Below are 20399 nucleotides of genomic sequence, written 5' to 3'. Positions count from 1 at the left end.
ACCTGCAATGGACTCTGACAGCACCCTGTGATATACAACATCTTGCATCTTTCTCTGCATTAATGGATAATTAAGAAATTACTGGTCTTCACCGTTCCTTCTCTATCCTAGTTTCTTAAGATGCAGAAAGCTCCTGTGATTATCTGCCATTTATGTGCCTGTCCTCCTTGGTAGCATGTGACTCTATTGGCTATTTTCAATCAAATTGTCAGACTTTAATGTAAAATGTTCCTACAAGTTTCATGATCAGGTAAATGAGGGAGATCCAAAAATAATTACACCTTCTTTCTGGAATTATTTTAGCTTTACCATGAACATCATCTCAATCATCTGTCAGGATCTCAAACAGACCAGATTCCTCATCTTAGTCAAGAAACCTCATTATGTCAGGAACTCTACAAATACATAAATCGCAGCCCCAGGCACTTTGCATTGTAAATGAAACCAATCACACCTTCATGATATCTGAATGTCTCAATTTATTCTATTTTTAGTTAGAAACAGAACTTGCAAATCCTGCTGTATAAGAACAAACTGAGTGAAACAAACATAAAAATTCTATAAAGAGTCTGGAGAAAAACATTATTAAATTCAATGGTTTTGAAACAAAAGAAAAACCAAAATAAGCTCTGAGAAAACCATTTATCTAGGCCAGTCCAATCTTGCAAGAAAGGAAAGCTCCAAAAGGCATTAATTCCACTTCTGTGTTATTATCCCTGAAATACATCACTGCAATTTGGACGTATAAAATGTCTTCAACAAGCTTGGAGAGTAACATGTTGACAAAAAAAATATATGTTATTAGTTTGAGCTGCTGGGTCACCTGCAGGACAGCAATACAAACAACCTGGCTAATTTAGCCAAAAAATAAGCAAGTAGTTGAGACTCCAGCCAGAGTAGGAGGGGAAAAAAAAGAATCACTAATGTAATCAAGAAAGACAGAAAATGAATACCAGGCTGAGAAGAAACATGTTTGTGGAATAGGTATGTCAAGAGAGATAGCTGCATAGTTCATCTAAATGACAATATGAATGTTCTCTCCTCAGGCTCTGTTTCTTTCTCTGTCTTGTATGTTTTTGTTTTTGTTTTGTTTTGTTTTGTTTTGTGTGTGTGTGTGTGTTGTTTTTTTTTTCTGTTATTCTTGCTTACAGCAAGTTGCTGGAAGGGAAACTGTGAACCAATGATTACTCTCTCACTAGTCTTTTGAGTCTTCAGACTTCTTCCCCTCTCCAGAGACAACCTAGAAAGAAAAAATAATCAGTTTAGGGAGTGTGGTAGTATGGTAGAGAAAACTATAACACTAAAACTATAGAAGTAAAACACAGAATGTTTGCACTCTTCACTCAACCCTTGCTAATAGGTAGTTTAAAAGGTGGAAGGTGTCATCTATGGGACTGCCGTAATCATGCACTTCACCTATTCCCAGTTGATTATTGTTTTTTGCTATTTCTCTATGACCTGCCAACTGTCTAAAGAACAATATATATCTTATTTCAGCTCCATCAGATTGTTCTGTGATATTTTTTGAGTTAGAGCAGTGACAACAGGGAGTGGAACTGAGGGAAAAAATACAGGAAATCTTTCAGTACTTCCATTCAAGAGAAAAAACATGGAGAAGTGTGGAAATATTGGGATCCACCTTTAAGGTGGTAAAGCCTCCCAGGACTGGAATGAATCTGGAAGGTATTTTCAGACAAAGCCAAGTTGTGCCTCAAACCTTAACAGGGCCTTGACTGTGCCCTACTTTTAGCAGTTTCAGGAGTTAATCACCAGAGCTAGCCTTTGGTGGTTTCAGATTTATAGATCTACAACAATTTCAGTAAAATATTACACAATCTGAGGGTATGATTGAAGAGACTCTCACTTTCAGAATCATAGTTATAGGAAACCTGGGCAAGAAGGGACCTCTGGAAGGATATAGTCCAACCTCTTACTCCCACCAAAGTTGTCTTACAGTTACAGTGGTTACAAGTAGCTCATACTGCATGTTTAGATCAAGCAGGACAATTGCATGCCAGAGAACTTGCCAGGGTTATCCTGGTAATCCACAATGTGCATTTGACTTTGTACCTGTATTGTATGTGGCAATGCCTGGATCCAGCATGGACTGGTGCTGATGGTTCCCATCTGTTTTTCAAAAATAAATCAAATTAGGTAAGCCTCTGTTTCCCCTTGCCAATGCTGATCAAATTGGGATGTTTCTAAAGTAAGAATTTTTTTCCCACTGTCAAAAACCACAACGCTTTACAAGGGCAGGGATGCAGCAAAGGAGTGATAGATTTGTTATGAGAATCTTATTTAGAGAGTTAATCCACCAAGAGTCCCCTTCAGGAACCTTAGAAGAGGTTCAGCAGTGATTCAAGATGTTGCTGCTGTGCAAAGAGTAACAAAGCTGGTGAAGGGACTAGAAAACAAGACATACAAGGAGTGACTGAGGGACTTGGGGTTGTTTAGACTGAGGCTGAAGATGAGACGGAGGGGAGACCTCATTGTTCTCTACAAATACAAGAAAGAAGGTTGCAGCAAGGAGGTTGTCAGTCTCTTTTCTCTGGTGATAAGTGATATGACGCAAGGAAACTAACTGAAGTTTCATCAGTGATAGTTTATATTGTGTATTAAGAAGAATTTATTCACAGAGAAGGTGGTCAAGCACTGGAAAGGGCTTCTGGTGGAAGTGGTGGAGTCCACATCCCTGGAGGTATTTAAGAGATATGAGGATGTAACACTAAGTGACATGGTTTAGTGATGCAACTTGATAGGTCAGGCTGATGGTTAGACCTGGTGACCTGGTGATCCTTTGGTGATCCTGATGAGTCTTTTCAAATCTAGACGATTCTATGAAAACATCAGATTCTGTGAAGGGTTTCCAGATACTAAAGCCAAAACCAAACCAAACCAAAACCAAAACAAACAAAAAATATGTATATTTGCAACCTGGTGTATATCAACACATTTAACTTCAGAAAAAAATGTCTTTGAGACAGAGGGTATTTTCTTTTAGTAAAGAACTGAAGATCCAGTTTTTAAAACCATAGACAAAATCTGGGATATTCAAAGTGCACTGAATACTGACCATACACTATTACCATTTAAATAGGAAGAGTAGATTAACTGCTTTTGAAAAAATCTCATCTCCAAGGCCAACCAGAGTATTTAATCTACCCCTCAAGTCCAACACAAGTTTGTGTTCCAATGGATATATTGTACTGTCAAATTTTAAATGACCCACAACATAAAATTCAATATTCTTCTATAGTCTTATCAACCTCCTCCCTAGAAACTTTTCCTCACCTTCAGCTCATTGAGACCATTCTTGCCTGACTTCTAACTTTTTTTGTTTAGTGTCTGGCTGAGAGACATTTGAAAACCCTCAACATGATTCCCTGCTAGGCATTAAGTACTATCACAAAAACAAGATGCACACTGTGATGATTTTTTTTTCAATCAGAGATCAAAACAATTGCTTTCCATTTAATATGATACAATGAAAAGAGAGAGAATGTTGAGAGTGTTTGACAACATAAAATTTGTCCATATTTTAAAGTTTCATGTCTTTACATCCTCTCCGGTTAGTAAGAAGTAGCTTATGGAAATCATGCCCAGTAAATTTTAAGAAGGCAAGATAAAGTTTTACAAATATTTTTTCCTAAGCCATTGCTTGATTTTAAATAATTCCCTAGATTTTATTTTATTTTTTATTTTTTGGTGTTTACCTTTCTACTGAAGCAAGACAAAAATCCAAGATCTGAGTTGATTCCAAATATCTGCATTACATGCCAGCTGGGAAGTAGTAACCATACATTGGCAAGATTACTTTTTCAGCTTAGAAATGAAACAAAAGCAGCCTAACGTGACAAGTCAGCTTAGTTATATTGGGGAGGGAAAAAAAAGGACAAGTTATAAGTTGACAAAAAAAAGTTGAAAAATTGTACTTGCAAATTTACCTGCTGCTATGGGCCAGACTCAAGCTTTAATGTTGACAACCACACAACTGTAGCAGTAATATGCCACAAACTGGCACACAGGGCTCAGGCACAAGTGAAATGATAAAGCCTGTGCAAACTGTAATGCATATGAGCTTTTTCCCCCACAGGTAATTTCTGTTTGTGGTGATGTCTCTTCAAGTTGGGACTGGACATGGACAGACCAACAAAACAAGTACCTCAAACTACATGTAAAGGAGGTGCCACATTGGCTCAGATTTTTAGCCCAACATACCTTCACTTTGTCGTGACTTGACAGTGACAACAGAAATTAACTCCAAACCTATTCAGGGGACACCAGAGGATTTACCAGGCTGGCTAACAGCTAGTAGTCCCTTTCATCTCACAACAAAGTCAGCACAAGCTCTACAGCACATATGGTGTGAGCTGCTATGCTGTTAAAGAGAACATGGACTGCAGAAGAGGGAAGACAACTAGGCTGAAAAGGCCCTGGGAAAAGTAGAAATGATGCTACAGACCTAGGAGCGTGCATTGTGCAGTATAATAGCCCTTCCTACCTTGTATTTTCAAAGATATATCAAACTGGAAAATGTTAAGAGAGAAGCCATAATGCTTAGCAGATGAGTAGAAAATCCTTCAGATGAAGAAACATCATGGAAACAGGAGGAGCATGGAGACACTGGGAACTGACTGTCCATTTCTTCACCAGTACCAAAATTAAGGTATGCCATATGAAGCTACATGAAGCATATCAAGTTCAAAACAAAGAGAATAAAGGGATTTGGGGCCCCATGGGGTGTAGAAGTCTTCTAGAACTTGTTGCTAAAATCTTTAACAGATGTTAATAGTTTATGTGTTCAGTAATAGATTGGATCCATTCACAAAATACACTGACGAATATAAAGAAGTAGAAATCACATGTGGATAACAGAATCTCCAGGCTTAAAAGAGCTGCCATCATGGAGATCACTTGGGAAAAGTGCTGTATATCCTTGCACTGTTCTTCATCTGCCTTAGGCATTTACTTATGGCCGCAGTCAGAGACTGGGTTAGATTTTTTGTTGTTGTTTTTTGTTTGTTTGTTTGTTTTGTAAATCTGACCCACCTCATCTTTTCATACATTCAAGGAATATGTCCACAGGCAGGGTAGCTTCAATGCAGGGCTGTACTGACCAGTGCATGCCATTGCACTGGGAAAGTCTAAGATTAAATCCCCTTCCTCCACCCCAGTGAGCTCAATCTAAAGTGGCTCTGGAGGTTTCCTCATCACTGGCAAAGCAGGTTCAGATATTTCTTGCTGTCATGCTTTCCAGCTGGCATGTAATCTCTCAAGCTCCCTTTCAAATGACTTTTTAAAACATTGTTTTGCAGCCGTTGTTTCAGATCTAGCCACCTGGCAAAAGGGAACACCAGAGCTGGAGTGAGGAGTTGCAAATGGATTTGAAAGCACAGCTCTTACAGAGATTTCTGGGGAAGGCTATTTCTGGTTTTGTTGTGGGGTTGACTTTTTTTTTTTCCTTCTCTCTCTCTCTCCCTTTTTTTTTTTTTTTTTTTTTTTTTTTCCACCCAGGCTGTTGACAGCAAACATTGTCTCCAACAATTCTGTACCTAATTTGATTTTCAAGCTGTTAGAGAGCTGGCATGAGCATACCAGGTTTTGTCAGTGCTGAGGTTTTTTTCTTCCAAGACACTAAATAAACCCTGTCTTTTCTTCTGCACTTTCCTGAACAATATTGAAAAATACGGAGTAAAAGCAAACAAACCAAAAACCAAAAGACCCAAAGGTCTGACCTACAGAGGAAGAAGAGCAATTACTTCCCTCATTTTAGCCTGCCCATGTGTTTTAGCAAACCTTGGGGTTCAGGATACCTGAAATGAAGGACTGACACCTTGAGTTAAGTTTTTTTGGTTGGCTTTATTTTTTTTTTATTTTTTTTTCTTGGATGATCTCTTCATTCTCTGATTCTCGCAAAGAATTCATCTGGAACACAAAACATTAAAACATCACTCAAAATAAACCATTGCTTAGAGAATTTTAAATAAAAATATAAAGACAGTAGCATACAGTTCTTCTCCTGTTGAGACACAAATGCCAAAATCCAAAGCTCTACAGTTAGCTATACTTAATAGCATAAAATTAATGAACTAGCAGGTATTACACAAAGAGATAGACTGTATTTTTGGATAACTGAGTAAACTGAAGATATTTCACAAGCGATGTCAGCCATACCTCACAGAAGGGCAAGCACCATAGGACATCCTGCATTTGTCTGCACGTTTCTGGACATCTTGGTCAGTGCTGTGCTTTGCTCAGAGCTTGCTAAGCACCAAACACTGCTAAAAGAGATGTTCTGGTAACCACTGTGTATACACTACCTGTGTGGTATGAATGAATAAAGACCAAAAGTAAGGGGAGCACTTTGGCTATTAGTTATAACAGTAGTCTGTAATGGATTACTACCTTTTTGCTTGATAGAGCCTTGGAGGATGCACATAGGGGGAAAACAAAAATAAAAGCAATATCCTGAGAATGGAAATACCTGAGTTCACATCCTGGTACTTCCACAGAACATTTGCTTGGCCTTAGACAGGAAACCTTGCAACTGTTTGGCTCTCTATAGGGCCAGAGGGTGCAAGGTGGCACCCAGAAGAGACCTTGGTCAGTGTAGTGAGCCCAGGCACAGCCGATCTTCACTCAATTCATCTCCCCATGACTCAGTTTTCCATCTTTGAAAAGGACGTAACAGTAGTTCCACTTGCCCAAGTGGCTTGCAAATCACTTCAAGGAATTTGAAAATAGCAACAGCAGTAGTTTGGAGCCTGAACTTTCAGAGATTATCATTTTTGTTGTTCACCTGTGAGCTCAATTTTCTAGCAGGCCTTGGATTTTATGAGATGCCTCACTTGAACACGTTTTGGGCCATGTTTTTGTGATGGGTGTCTTGTTTCCTAAACCTTCAAAGACTGAACATAATGTGAAGAAAGGCAGAAGATTAAGTGGTTGATTCTTTGTTTGACATGCAGGGCCACTAATTGCTAAAGAGAGCAAGCTTTTGAGTAGTCTTGACATTTTCAATGAATGCACACCTGCTGATGCTGTATTTTGCTTCCCTCAGTTCCACGAATTGCCTGCAGAAAGGAGGAAAAAAGACCCTTTTTCAGGGCTCTGACCTTCAGAGAGAAACGGAAAGAGCAAGGTTAGACCCCAATCATCTACATAAAGGAGATAAATCAAATCCTCTGCTGCAGAGGTAACACACACAGGGGGTCCTCCGTATGCAAGGAAGCCAAGGTTGAGAGAAAATCACTATGGTGCATATACCTTTTACCAGGCAGCCTAACAAATGACACATTCAGGAAATCTAAAGTCTCTGTGATTGTATCTACAGTAAACTTTATTTTTTCCCTCCCCTATTCATTTCTGAATGGAAGAGAAAGAACCAGAGCATTTACCCACCTGAAGTAGGTAGCAAACTTACAACTTATTTGATTTATTTTGTTCAGTAGAATGAGACCCTACTGAACGAAACATTCAATTACTAGTTGAAGCTGTATGAAAGTCAGCAACATTTTGAATATAGCCCTGATCTAGCTGTGGTTTGCCAAGGAGAGGTGTGAGGAAATGTCACTGCGATGGAGTCTCACCTTCCTAACCACTTACCTTGTCTGGTGTGTCACACAGCAGAGCAGATGGTGCAACATCCTCCAGCATCACCCCCAGACCTTCTAGTCAACAAGAATAAGCTTCAAAGGATAAAAGAGACTGCCCTGGCTGTGAGTATAGACAAATGGTCAGTTGGACACTGTCTGAGAAGACTAAAATGTAAAATTTCCTGGGACATGACTTTTCACTCATGTGACACAAATTTTCACTGGGACATGAGTGAATTTCAATTCATTCAAACCGGCACTGAACACAAAATGCAGCTTTGTAGCATGTCACATGGGAAAGCATCTGGCACATGTGAGTCTGTTCCATTACTAAAAGTTCAATGGTGCTGTAATACATGCAGAGTGCCTGGGAACCACAGTAACTGCTTGGGAAAAGAATAAATTATTAATACACAAAAAATATATATTTAACAATATAAATTAATATGCAAACATGTCAGACAAAAGCAATTCACACTTCTGGAAGTGTGGTGGTCATGTGTGTATAAGCAGAGTAAGCAACATACTGCATTTGTCTGAACTGAACCAGCAGCACAGTAAGAGCCAGGAAACACCATCATTACCTTCCCTGCTGCTACAAGCCAACTAGATGCAAATAATTCGTGTGAGAATTAATTTTAAAAATGGCTTTCTAAAGAAAGAACTGATTTTTCCCCACTTAATTGATTTTGCTTTCACTTTCCTTTCTGCTTCCTCTTCTTGAATAAAGTGCCACAGGCAGTAGAATAGGTACTTTAATACCAAAATTATCCTAGAAAGTAAGTTTAATCACACACCCCAAGGTTTTCAGAAAGAAGAGTGTAAAGTATAGCATATTTTGCACTTACAAGGAAGAAATGTCTTGAATTAGAGTGGCTGAAAGATTTTCTTTAGAATCTTTTTTTTTTATCTTTTTTTTTTTTTTTTTTTTTTTTGTCATTTTATTTTACACAAATTTCAAGCTTTGGGTACTTTTTAGGTGGACTCTCCTTCCTGCGTTATGATTCTGTCTACATGTCAGTCTAAGTATCCCATGAACCAGTTCAGTGACAGAATAGCACTGCAGCCACAGCCACAGTCACGAGGCGATGCTGAGGAGCAGGGTGATTATGTGATCTACAAGCACTGTTACTTTACCCTGTTCTCTCCAGAGTTCATTTGTAACCACAGACAGTGAATGGCAAGGTTCCTTGGTCCTATGAAAATTGAACAAAACACAACCGTCTGCAGACACAGAGCAAGAACATGAGCATGACTTCTGAGCCCCATTTCAATGCATTCTTTAATTCCATGCTTCTGAGACCTTGAACGTTTGTGTTCAAAACAGAGTCAAGGGAGAGGCAGCTCATCTGAGCTGCCAGCTCTCAAAAAGCACTCTAGGACTGAGTTGATGAAAAAAAAAATAAATAAATAAAGAAAGAAAGAAAGAAAAAAAGAAAGAAAGAAAAAAAAAGCAAACCAGCTGATAAAAGCATAACTCAGGGACTTGATAGCAGCCAAGAAAGAGTGTTGCAGAGTGCTGATTGCAAAGTGATAGACAGAGGTTTCCATTTCACACATTGTCATTCGAATCTTGCAGTCCCAGTTCCACAATGTCAGGACAGATCCCTCATAAAAAGAGGAATAAAAAAGGAGCGAAAGAGGAGAAATAACTACACAGCCTAGGGTAGAAAACACAGAAAGGGGAGGGGGCATTTGTTTAAGTGTTCAGCAATTTACAGCACAGGCATTTTCTATTCACAAACTTAACTCTGATGCTCCTGAAGGTGAAGACAAAAAAGGCAAGATAAAACCTTTTTGGCATATTTGGCATATTTGGTATTTTGGCATAGTTGGATGAAATGTTCCATCTGCAGGTATAATTGACACAGACTAAATTCCAAGAGTATAAATGCCAGGAAGCTCACAGGACTGTCAGACAATCAGAGGATCCTCTTACGATTCACCCTAATCCTCTGAGATAGTTGCCTGTATCTTGTGAAGAGCCAGAGTCCTTCAGTAAAAAGGATGATGACATAACAAATACCTCTGTCTCTGCTCTTAGGAGCCTTTATATGCTCCTATGCCCAGAACAAGAAAATTTCAATCTATCTACAGAGGCACTATTGAGAAAATGCTTGAATCCTACAAAAAATCATCGGGACCCTCACCTTGAATGGAAGCAAAAGCTCATTGAAGGAGCAAGTACCATAGAGCACTGCCGGTGTCTGAAAAATAAAATCAAGTACAAGAGAAGAGGGGATGTCTGGATCTCTGATTTTACATTGGAGAAATAGAGAATACAATGTTAGGTAGGAAAAGATTTAACACAAAATGAGGAACTGAGCCAGCAAAAGTAGGAAGAAATGTTACACCCTTGGCCAAGAACTATCACTATACTTCCATCTAACTATTCTTAAAAATGTGAAAAATATAGAGGGACATAAAAGACATCATGGAAAGGCTAAAGGGGAAGATGGTAAAGCAGATATCAAACCTAATGAGACATGGAAGAGACAGAGCCAGTGACAGAACTGTGGGCAGAGTGAAGGGTAAATGAAGTCACTGCTCATTTGTGTTCTGATTTCTGCTTTTTATCTCCAGCAGTAAAATACAGCTTTCATATATACCTTATATACATATATACCCTACAACTATCCCAGACTCTTCACTGTTATAGTCTTAAAAAATGCATCTTTAAAATGATGATATTTTACTAAATACTCACACCAGACTTAATTTCATTTTAAGCATCAACTGAACTGGAATAGAAAACCTTCATTTTCTCAGCAAAACTTTGCACCTCATAAAGGTTTTATCTGTTGCTATGGAAAAGACTTTACCCAAAGGACTTGCTTGTAGAATACCACAAGAAGGGGGAATTTTTCAGTTCCTTTCGCATACACATTTTCATACCCCAGACATTTTAATTTAATCATATTTTCCCTTCATCCTTCAGAGAGTTTCTTTTATTCCTGAATAAGCTGCATGTCTACATCAGCTGTATGGAAGCATTCATTCTTATCCTCTTCCCCACTGTAAATCAAAATCTACTTTTAATTACAGAATATCAGCTATTTCTCTTTGATGACATTCAAGTGCTTATTCCAAATTGAAAGAGCAATAGAACAACTGCCATGGTATTTTCATACATAGAGCAATGACCTTTTTAATATAATTTCATGGAAACAATGGAGGTACATTCATCAGGTTATATAGAAACTTACTGCTGCTTTTATTTTCAGACATTCCATTTTCAATTCACAATGACATTTGATGGGAGACATAAAAATGTCAGTAGATCAGTGGGTTTTTTTTTTTTTTTTTTTTTTTTTTTTCCAGCAACCTCATCTGACAAGAATTCCCTCCTCCCTGTTTCTTTTTACAGTGCTGTGTTGTTCACTCATTTGGGCCTACTTCAATTTGCTTATTAAATATGTAAGATCTTCATTATGCAACCAAGATTTGAATCATGTAAGATTAACACAAAGCCCTTGTGAGGGATTTTTTTTTTTTAACATTATTAATATTAATAGCATGTGCAGCTCACATATTTTTGTACTTTCCAAACCCAAATGTCAATACAGTGGATAAATTGTGCTTTCCTTCCTTGTCTTCTTTGTCTTCTTCAAAGGGAGGATGACATTCAACTTAACTAAAAGCAAACCTTCACACATTTCCAGCCAAGTTCCATTTCTGCATCCCAAAGAGCCACAGTTATTATGGACTGTCTTGCCTGGGCATTTGACACAAAAGAAAGGGTAACCTGAGGAAACAGCTAACAGCATAATGATTTTTATTCTTTGTGTTGACTTACACAACCTCATAAATCACATAGGTCTTACATAAGTAAAAGATCTCATTAACGACCTAATGAGTAGTGCTATAATATCTATGTAATAGAAATCTGGTCTTGAAACCCTGTCCAGGACTAGAGGAAAATTCAGATGTTTGAATGCAGGCAAAGCAGGCAAAGAAAATTGAGAAGGAACAGCTTAGACCTAATAGGTAGGGAATACGACAGAAGAAAAAGACATCTTCCATCCATTTGCTGTTGGACTGAAACCTGAAACATGCTCCTGAAAGGCTGGCTTAGAGGCTCTTTTTTTCAAAGAGCCTAGCACTTCTCATTCCTTTCTTTCCAAGCCTATGCGGATGGGGAGGTATCTCATACTTGCCCTGTATATACAGCAACTTAGCAGATGAGGGTTCACTCAAGAAATGGCTTCAATTCTCTATCTTTGACACAACTCAAATTCCCATTTCTTGGAGAAGTTCTACAGTGAAATATTTTGACAGTTATTGTGTTATCTCTGCACATCCCCATCTCCTCTTCTGACTTCTCTCCAGCTGCCTCCTGCTCACACAGACTACTGCAGAATGTGGTGTTGTTGGAAGGCAAGGACAGAAAGTGGCTAAGGCTGGCTGCACTCCATCAAGTTTGGGCTCTTCCCCTCCAGAGGAAAGGAATAGACTGTTAAATTACTTTATTGGCAGTACACAAACAACCCTCTTTCCCCTTTTAAAAGAGCATTTCTATTCTCTTCTCTCAGGACAGTTATCTCTTTTACCCCACCAGTTAAAATACAAAAGCAATTGTAAAGTATCTTCTAAAACCATCTTTCCTTTCTCCCAGAATGAGAGAGACCTGTTAATTCACATACAGGATCCCTCTCTCTCTCATCTCCTGTTGTATGATCCATTAATATAAGTATTTTCCTTTACAAGGAGACAGCTTCAGAAAGGGAAGTTCAGACCATAGTCTGCTACATGTTTCAGAGAAGAGGTGTGGAACAACATCCAGTGGAGGCAGGGATTGAAAGAATCTGAGTGTTCTGCTTACTTCAGATTTTTTGTAAAGAAGAGGAAATCATCATTAACATCTCCTTCTTCAGCTACATCTTAAAAGAAAGCAGCAGTACTACTGTAATCTCTAGAGAGTTCAACCTATGTTCACAAGTTATTCTGTTACACTGATAATAAAATCCATAACATTCAAATTTATATTTTATGTCCAAAGTCCAAAGACTTTGAGAATGAAAGTTCACTCAGAAAAGAGAATGAAAGTTCACTATAATCATGTTGAATGCATGGCACCAAAGCTGTAAAAGAATGAAAATACATTGTAGTGTTATGGAGCTAATGTTAAACCTGTCAGATAGGTCAGGATGAGAAACAGTTATCTTCATTCATACTGATACCAAGTGACAGCTTGTACATAGCTTCTACATTCAGAAATGGTCACAGTGATTGTCTATTCAGACATCTTGTTTATTACAAGAAAGATAATTCTTCCAAGTGTAATGTTTTATTTTTATTTTATATGTCTTCCTTTCTCAGTCTTTTCTACTTAGAAAGTAGAAAACTTTCTACTTAGGCCTAGAACCAAAAGGTTTAAACCAAAGAGTAATTTTTAAGAATATTCAAATATAGAAAAAAATACAGCACAACTGGACACAAGACACATTGGCATAGTAAGAAAGGAACTTGTTCATATTATAGTTGCTGAAGACACCCTCAAAATTTTGACGCACTGATCTAAAGTAAAACAAATTAAAAAATTGATTTATTTTGACCCTATCCTATGAAAAGGAACTTGAAAAATGTAACCTATTGTGACATCTCCTGATTTGAGATGGCTGTGCCTTAAGCTTGGAGACCGTAAACAATGAAAGGTGCTCTCTTCTATGATGACTATAAAATCTTACACTTGCATATACAAGGAAATTAATCTGTGTTCTGGGAATGACTTAAAGAAAATGAAATCAATCATATTTATAAGCATCTTGTGACCTTTACCTATTTCCCTGGAAGAAAAATAAAATTAAGACAATTGTACCTTAGTTTCCACAGCGTTGTCTGGGTGTTTGATCAGAATCTGACTGGGAAATGATACCGACAGCAAGATAACAAGAAAACCCATTTATCACCGTGACAGGTGCTTGGTTTTATATGAGTTTAAATTACCAGTGATGGAGTAGGGTTGTCTTTCTCCCATCTCAACCTCATAACCAATGTTTAGACTCAACTAAAGTTTCCATTTCATAGTAATCAAGTTACATGGAGTCAAATTGTTATTCATGAATTCAAGGAGGTTACGACTTGAGATTCATTAATGCAATGTTGTCAGCAACAGCAAGCAGGTCCATGGCCTAGAACAGTGTGGTAATTGGTAAATCTGAAAGCTGGGTGGTTAATGGCTGTTTATTAGCCTCTAATATGTTCTGTATTATTTAGACTTACAAGATTTGACACTAGATATTTCTACTGAGTCACAACACTCTGGCAGTTCACCTTTCTTGTATGTTGGTGGACATGTGCCAGAGCTTAACTGTGCTGTAGAGGAAAAGAAATACAGCTGTATTACACCTGTACTACCATGCAGTGTGATCTTCCCCATTTGAACACACAGTGACCTAAAGGACACTACAACCCTGAAAGATGGGGCGTCATTTATAGACAATATATTAGGCAGTGCCAGTTCTCTCATTTCTATATGTGTATTGAGTAACTTCAATGTCTTTTGGCCTATAGCGGAATTAGATGTTTATTTGTGTTTTGGTTTTTTGTTTTTTGTTTGTTTGTTTGTTTGTTTGTTTGAGCAAAAATCTAATCACTTGACCAATATATATACATATATATATCTTTATAATTTATCTGTAACTTATAGTTTTCCCTGTCAACTAGACTTATAATGTATATAGAAACTTGGAGTTTTCTCCATTTCTTCTGATTCTTCTGATTTACTTTAGAACTACAAAATTTTAGAAGGTATGAGTCTATAACAGAAGCATCCCTTTTCACATCTCACTTTGATTGTTGATGTGAAAGTCTACAAGAGCAAGTCATATTCACAGCATGACACAGCTAAGGAGAGAGACGTGTAAGGCTAGACAGGATTCAGCTGAGCCATCAGGTCTATCACAGGCTGCCAAAGTCCCATTATCAGTTGCTATCTTGAGTAATTCCCTCCATTAATGTAGCTCTGTATTTATCTATGTTTACATGGGCAGGTTTCTCATCATTCAGTACAGGACACACTATCATAACTCTAAAAATGAGTGTTTTTATTCTGATTTCCATCCTGAATTCATTTATACATACTTCTTTGTCCACCTTGCCCTTTATTTCATATCCTTCCTGCAGGTTCCATCTCCTGAGGAATTTACAGAAAGAAGTCATAGTCTTGAGCTTACTAGGTGAAAAAAGCCAAAATCTTTCATTCTTCTATATGAGAAGGTTTCCAGTTCCTCATCTGATCTATGTATATATTTCCATTCAAATTAATTCTTCTTTAGTACATATGAACAGAAATATACAGGGAATAAAAACTGTACAGGCTTTACACAGGATTGTTAATGCTTTGTTCTTTCTATTTCAAATACTTTGCCTAAGATATGTTACTGCCATATTTACTTCTTTCTATAGGTGTTATATAGTCACACCAAGCTTGATCAAAACATTCAGGTCATTTTCCTTCCCTCGTAGTGCTAAATATTGACAGTGCTCAATATTCTGTATTAGTTCCGGCATGCATGACCTTCTGTTTCCATTACTCCAGGACCTCAAGGTCACTCAGCAAATTCTCTTTAGTACTTGAATCCTCCGTCTTTATTGGCATCCTATCTACCTTTGAAATGTTAACACGTTTCAAAAGCGTTATTTACCCTGTTAGTCATAACAACTAGTGCAATAGAAAGTATTAAACGAGATGGGAGTTTGAGGATATCAGCTCACCTCAGCCTAATATTATTCCTTCCTTGCATTCCAGTTTCTTATGCACCTTACAGTCCTTTTAATTTATTTTTTTTTCATCTCAATTAATGACTTCAGTTACAGTAAGATATGACAAAGCTTCAGTGAAGACTAGCTAGATTAGATCTAGGGAAGTTAAGACTGACAGGGAGTTTCTCATGGTATAGTTCTATTGAGATATTTTTAATCAAAAATGCACAGAAATATTTAAAATGAAACCTAAAGCAACCAGAAACTCCCTGTTTTTTATGCTTTACAGCATACTTTGGATTCTTGCCTAGTTTCTCAAAAGGCTGCATATATGCATCAGTGCCAAGGTTTTCATAAAATTTACAGCATTGCAAAGTTTGTAGGAAAAAAAAAAAGTAAAACCAGGCAGTTCCAATTCAATTTGCCTTTCATTTGGAGTAAGGGTTGTTCAGAAGGGAACGCAAGTCACAACTCTATGAGTACATGTCCTGAGCCAGTGTTAATTGAAGGTCTTTAAAGGAAACTGTAGTGTTGAACTTGTAAAAGCTCAGAAGTCTAACTATGAGAAAATTAGTTTACATGTGTACTATAAACCCATCATGAAGTGTATGTAACAAAGGTGTTATGCGTATAAATTAACATTTCAAAAACATGATCACATCTTGGAAATATGAACTGAGATTGAGCCTATGAAAAGACACTGAAATCTTATTGAGAGGGGGTGGTTTTGCTCTTAAATTGCATGCCATCAGAAGAACAACAACAATAAAATAAACAATCTAGGCTTGATAGGTTTCATATTGTGATGCAGTGTCATGCATATTAATCACCATAATGAAACTTATTCTAAATAATTCACATGCTGCACAAACAGCTTTGTAAAGTGATGCATTTAATTTTTTTGGCAAGAACACACTGTTCAAATCTGTGACAATTAGAGCAAAATCTGTGTCTTTATACCATTTTCTTTGGACTGACTAATTTTCTTCTATCCAAATAATGGGTTTAATAGAATCTAAAGATAGACCCTGAGGAAATTCATTCTTCTTTTTTCTCATTAAGCAATGGACTTAGTGCTAGACAATGGAAGAGTGCTAGACTATTGCAAAAAAGCTGCCACACGTGATGGGTTAAACCTCCCACACACGATGGGCTGTTGAGCCCTTCCAAAATTATCACAGCAGCTTCTATTCATCCATGCACATTGGTGTTATAGACAATGAAAGTGACACAGTTGCTTTCCTTATTAGCGTCATTATATGATCTGTAACATTATTAGCAGCAAGACTGCAAATATAGAAGGCACGCTGCTAATGCAATCAGCATAAGACAAACACTGAAAAATTGTCAATAATCTTCAATTTGCATAAAAACAGACACTTAAAATCACAGCCAGAGCAAAAAGCTCAAAGGTAAACACAGGAGTTTTTCACAAGAAACCACAAGAAACTGTACAAAACAATTGGAAAACGAAAGATGTTTTTCAGAGGTATTTTCTGCAGCATGTGACCCTTTGTTAATGAGAACCATTATGATCATTGTTGTCATTCATACTGAATTGCTTCAAGTAGCCACAATCAAGAACCAGAATCCTGCTGAGGTAAACAGTTTATACAAGTGTAAAACACTGTGTTTGCCCCAAATAGATGATGAGCTAATCATTAAATCCAGTGAGATAAATACTTAAGTGGCTTGTTGAATGGTAATTGATTGTAACATATGCCTAAAGTTAGTCTGCACTAAACGGTCTTTCTTTTACTGGGTATTTTTTTAATATATTTTTTATTTTTTTTCTCACCTAAGCTCTCTTTTGGATTATAAATGCTTATGGAAGGCATCTCTTCTTAGTGAATTATACAAAGTATCTAGAAAAATGGGACCTCGTTCATGGTTGGATATTTTAGGGTCTTCTAGAATACAAATAGCAAGGCTGCAGCTGTGATTGGTTTATTCAAGTTATTTAGACCAAATGGATATTTAAACCAAAATGCTTATAAAAGTCAGGTCTTTACCTTTTGATTTTTAACCCATTGATTCCTCTGGGACAATTTCAGTTTCCAACAACAATTTCATTATATCTGACAACTTAGTGTTACCTCTGAATCCTAAGAGTGAACTATGGCAAATCTGAGGCCAAGGAAAACATAACTGTTCTTCTTTGTCTTTATCACTGGCTTACTAGGCCCCTCTAGGCCAAGTCTAGCTCTGTTCCAAGAGGAGACCTGTTTGTGCCCCTTTAGGGCACTCTTATGCCCAGATCTATCCTGACCCCATTCAAACATAAGTCCTTGTAATTGTAGCAGTGTGACACCAGACTCCATGAGTCTTGTCAACACTCAGTAGTTACTCTAAGGTCCACTTTGCATGAATGGTGATGCTTGCTTTCTATTCCTACCAGGCAAAGGAGCCACATATGCCCAGATCCATGAAAGTGTCCAGATCATGAATCAATATTCATGACCTGGATAACTTCATGCTTTTTGCCTTCTTGTTCCTTTCTTGTCATAAATTGCTGCAACCTTCAGTTTTTTGCAGTGTTTCTAAACTAGCAGGTTTAATCCCAGTGTAATCCTTTAAAGATAAATGCTTAAATAGTTTATATGTTTGAATATACCTATTTCTTCATCAGAAGAAAAGTTAAGTTTTTAAGGATATGATGACTCTTTGTTAACTGCAGTCAGGGGTGGGTTAATTTTAATGAGAAATCTCAAGCACTGAAGGTCTCTGCAACTTGCCGTGTTACTTGTTCCTCAGGGGAACTGATTCTAAACTAAACTTCAAAAAAATCATCATAAAATATTATCATAAAACAGGATAAGACACACAAATCCCTCTTCAAGAAAATAAATAAAACATCAGTTTTTATCGCTCTTCTCTAATTAACATGGCAACCTTTCTATTCCTTCCTGGAGCCTCCAGGGCAAATGATGTCAGGCGGTAACATGATGCAAACACCCCAGTGAAAAAGGGAGGCAGCTGGTGTGTTCAAAGAGGGAGTTATTTCCTAGCAATGTAGATTGCTCTAGAACTCATCTCACATCTTTTGCAAATAAATAACTTACACATGCTGATAATATGTCACGTTTGGAGAAATTACAGTATGTATAGTATGCAAATTTTATAGAGTCACCATGCATTTTTATTTCTTCCCATTTGCAAAAATGGAAAAGATACACAAGAATGTAAAGTGAAATACAGAGGACTGGATAGCCAAAGGCAGAGAAACCCTTCATCAGTAAATGAAGTACTCATGTAACAGAGGAAGACACTTACATCTGACGTTCTGATAATAGGGCTAAGAAGGTTAGAAAGAGTTTATTTTCCTTTTATCTCCCATTCTGACAAATCCACATCTGCGAAGCTCAAGAAATAGTTGTCATGTTAAACATGTAGATGACTATATTACCTGTATTATAAGAAAGGTGGGGTCAAAATAAATTCTTTGGGCCTTAAAATCTTTGATTACTTAGTCTACATCTTCAAGTAGTAGAGAATAGCAAATACTCTGAGCTGTCTTGATAAATACGAATCTTTCCTCCACTTCCTACCTAGATGGCTGAAGTCTGTCTTCAAGCTTCTCCCCAAGGACAATTTAGACAGACTGATTTTTCTTCTCCTTTTGAACAAAACCTACCGAGAATGGCAATGTGACAAATGATCCTCGATGCATTTTGACAGCAGAAAAGCTTTGGTGATCATTTCTTCAACTAGGCTTAAGTAGGGATACGATCCAAAGGTTAATGCACTAGGAGTCTTTCCCTGGAGTTCAATTGTCTCCAGTTCATAGGAATTATCCTTAAGTACTCTCGACTTCTTTGCCAGACAGTGGACAGAGTATCACAGGAAATATTGAGGCTGGAAAAGATCCTTAAGATCATCAAGTCCAACCATTAACCTAACACTACCAAGTCCACAACAAAGCCATGTCCCTAAGTGCCACATCTGCAAGTCCCTTAAATACCTCCAGGGATCACAACTATACCACTTTCCTGGGCAGCCTGTACCAAAGCCTAACTACCTTTTCCATTAAGAAATTCTTCTTGATATCCAGTCTAAACCTCTCCTGGCAGAATTTGAGGGTATTTCTTCACATATATAGAAAGTCCGGTGCCCATGGTCCACATCTTCTGGTAAGACTCAAAGCTTTCAAAATCTGCCTAAGCAAGAGCATATACAGATTGAAAACCTTGATGTACTTGTACAGAGCAGTGATAACAATACTTGTGTAGTATTCCCACGTTGATAACAGTATTTTGAGGAGAAGGGCTGCTGGTGACACAAGTCAGACCACAGCTGAGGAGTATAGTACATTGAATGAAACTGCTTAAAGGAGATCAAACTGCAGAATATAATGGTCCTTCTCTGTTGGACCAGCAGTGACAGAGCTATGTTAGCATGGGAACGTACTAACAGGTGATAGTTGAGACTGTCTAGTTCAGAAAACCCCTGCTGACATGTCCAGAGTGACCCAGAGAAAGCAAATAATGAGGATAGACTGACATCAGGTCTGATTGTAGAGGCATGTTCATACAGCCTGCAGTGATTTGTATTAATGGAGAGTCACGAGTATGCAAAGTGAGTGCCTCTTAATAGTTTATGGCCTTGTCGGCTTTGCAGCCATAACAAGAGGCAAGAGGTTATATTAATAGACAACACATGACAAAAAAAAAAAAAAAAAAAAAAATTACAGTGCAAATAATTGAGTGTTCATGGGTGAATCCAATACAAAATGTAATGCATTAATGTCTTTATGGATGACATGTAAAACAGTTTATCCTATTACAATGGCAATCCCAGAGATTTTCATGTCCATTTCATCCATTTACCATCATGGAGTATCTTAGTAGAACATCTTGGCAAATGTTTAATTTAGAAGACAGTACTTAAGAATATAGCATGATTTGTCTCACAGATTAAAGAAACATGGATTAAAATCAAGCTTGATACAGGATCTGTGCTTCCCTCCAATTTCGTCAGAATTGTCAGAGTCTGTATGAAAGGGTGATTTTCAGGAAAAAACAGCGGCAGCAAACAGCAAGTCATGTTAGCATTCTGACTTTGATGGACTATTTAAGGAACATATGTTCCTGACTGCCAAAA

General features: G+C 37.6%; 1 long non-coding RNA gene across 5 annotated transcripts in view; it reads right to left on the bottom strand.

Annotated features, from left to right (window-relative positions):
• Positions 1 to 522: 522 nt before the first annotated feature.
• Positions 523 to 20399, bottom strand: part of LOC106016406 (uncharacterized) — a 74408-nt gene continuing 54531 nt past the window's right edge. For 2 of the 5 annotated variants that reach the window (XR_005267246.2, XR_002401110.4), the window contains exon 4: positions 5932 to 7073. This is a non-coding gene — a long non-coding RNA (uncharacterized lncRNA). The other 3 variants (XR_011810559.1, XR_001189114.5, XR_011810558.1) reach the window with 3 other exon arrangements.

The sequence above is a fragment of the Anas platyrhynchos genome, chromosome 7 (assembly GCF_047663525.1).
Source record: "Anas platyrhynchos isolate ZD024472 breed Pekin duck chromosome 7, IASCAAS_PekinDuck_T2T, whole genome shotgun sequence".
Classification (NCBI taxonomy): Eukaryota; Metazoa; Chordata; class Aves; order Anseriformes; family Anatidae; genus Anas; species Anas platyrhynchos.
Note: the sequence above shows the minus strand (reverse complement) of the source record. Positions and strands in the feature narration are given on the sequence as shown.